The 2,541-nt window shown below is 36.1% G+C and overlaps 1 long non-coding RNA gene across 1 annotated transcript; it reads right to left on the reverse strand.

The window, feature by feature from the left end:
• Positions 1-410: 410 nt before the first annotated feature.
• Positions 411-2,541, reverse strand: LOC121887824. Its single transcript, XR_006093065.1, has 3 exons — positions 2,074-2,541; positions 1,803-1,908; positions 411-1,700 (listed from the first exon to the last, which is right to left on the reverse strand). It is a non-coding gene; the product is annotated as an uncharacterized LOC121887824 (long non-coding RNA).

Raw genomic sequence — 2,541 nt, forward strand, 5'->3', positions numbered from 1 at the left:
TTGCAGTTGTTGCTGCTAAGGGTGGCCCAACCAGTTATTAGGTTTAGGGGGCAATCACTTTTTCACACCACTGTAGATATCCATCTAGTCAGGTGTCTTTTATCTGAAAGATACGACAGTAGTGGCTAGCGTTAGCTTATCGAGTCAGTTTCAAACGTCTCTAACACTTCTATTAGAAATCTCTTTTGTTAGATTTCTTATAAATCAATATGTGGAGTCCTTAAAAGTTGTAACCAAAAAGTGTGTGCATATTTTGTATTATGAAGAGTTGTTTGTTGAATCCACTGAACAATTTTAACTTTGATTTATTTTTCATACTTATTTCTTTTACTTTTAATTTGAATAATAATTTATACATATATATATATATATATATATATATATATATATGTATTACTTGTTTACCCCATATAAACGTCATTGATCACAGCCTGCCATGCCTGATCTTTAACTACACAGTCACTGTTCTCACAGATGACCCATACAGGATGTGGACAAAATAACAGAATCACCTGCAGTAAGTGTTTTGTTTTTGTTGAACCTGTCAGAGGTGTTTCCATGTGGTATCTGATGCTGTAGTTTTGTTCTTGTTAGTCATGTGTATCATATCTATCATGTGTCTGTTCCTCTTTGTTAATGCATTTTGTCTGTTTGAGCCACGTTACACTGATTTTTTACTGTTGCCCCACAACATCAGTGAACTGTTTGTGTCTTTGTCAACAACAACATGACCACTGAGTTGTATAACAGTAAGTTCTCTGTATTATCTGTCAGTACCATTATTAGTGTGCAAACACAAATACAAGCTGAGTTAAAGGTGTACTCCAGTCATTCAGTATTTCACTATAACAGATTTATAATGAACGGTCAAAACTGAAGCAGCAGAGGATGAGATTATTTGGGTCAAGCTCCAAAAAACACTAGAACCTGCCTCCTAAATGCCCAAACCTTTCAAACACCTCAAGTTTATAAATCATGAATTTCTGTTAAAAAATGTGCATCTCTCAATGTGCCCAAACCGAGATAACGCTGATTACATCATCAGGGTTCAGAAACAAGAGGGGACTGGAGCACACTGATTAATTTGCAGCCTTTAACTGTACAAACAGACCAATGTGTCCACACTACTGTGTCTTCATCAGAGTCAGAGTACATCATCAGCGTTGTTTTACCAAACCAAACTTTGAAAAGCTTCCTCTAAAGCCACAGACATCACACAACTGTTTTCACAGTCTGAGTCCTACTTCTCCAGACAAGTAATCTGAGTTTTTCAATTTCAGAGAAATTCTCTTCTTTCACGTCCATACAAAGTAATGCAAAAAAGAGTAAGCAGTTAAGAAATGTATGATTTGTTTAGTACTTTATTTTCAGTAAATTCCAGCAGCTCTTGGTCATGCATTCAAACAAACACTTCATTGTTGTGAGAAACCAGTGAAGGAGCACATTCAACTCAGTTCAGTTTTATTTATTTAGCGCCAAATCCTAACAAAAGTTATCTGAGGGCACTTTTCACATAGAGCAGGTCTAGAGCGTACTCTGCTTCTCATTCATACTCTACATTCAGACTCCATCATTTCCCTACTGAAGCATAACTTGGACACGGTACAGAGGGGTCATCCTTCATGTGCACTGTGTATTTACATGCTACTGGGTCAAACACTGACACACAGTAATCAGGGAACTGTGCGGGGGTCATAAATCTGCAAATAAACAGCAAACACACAGTTAGCAATAGAATATATAGATACAGAAATCATTTTCTTCCCATGTAAACACTGTAATGTTGTGATCTGAGAACTTACGCATCACAACATTCCTCGCAATCACAGTTCTGACATTTACTGTTTCTCCATGAAGATCCTACAGCATGCCATGTTTTATCAATGTGGTCCTGACAATGGGTCTGGCCTGTGAGTGTAAAGAAAAAAATTTATTATTAAAACATTTTCAGTACAATCATAATGTGGCATTTTTGTGTGAATCTTTGATATTGTTCAAATGAAGAAAACTTGTGTGTGTATATACCATAAATGCACAGTGTGTGCATGTGTGTGTGTGCTTGATTCCTTTTACCTGCCTCCAAGAGCATTCTGATGCAGGCAGCAGTTGACAGTGACGGCAGAGCACAGAGCAGCAAAGCCAGAGCCAAATATTTCTTCATAGAGAAATGGAAAGAAACATAGTTTTACATTTTCTTCAGCAGGGAAACGCCCTCTTTAAACAGTGTATTATATTTCTGAAACACAGATGAGTCATTCTGTAATTACAAATAAAACTGTATGATTATGCAATTATGATCTATTTTTTAAATTTATTTACTCTTCACCATCATAATTTATAAAGTTTATCCTGTCAAAAAAAGAACCAACAAACAACTGTAACCAGAATTTCTTAAATCAACAGTAATAAAACTTACCATGGTTGCAGTCAGACTTGTCAGACTTCAAAGTGCTCAGGTAAAAGGTCAAAAATAATGTATTTTGGTCAATGAAGGACTTTGTCTTTTAAACAGTGTCAGCAGGGACCTTTGGAATTAAATTA

Source organism: Thunnus maccoyii, chromosome 21, assembly GCF_910596095.1.
Source record: "Thunnus maccoyii chromosome 21, fThuMac1.1, whole genome shotgun sequence".
Taxonomy (NCBI): Eukaryota; Metazoa; Chordata; class Actinopteri; order Scombriformes; family Scombridae; genus Thunnus; species Thunnus maccoyii.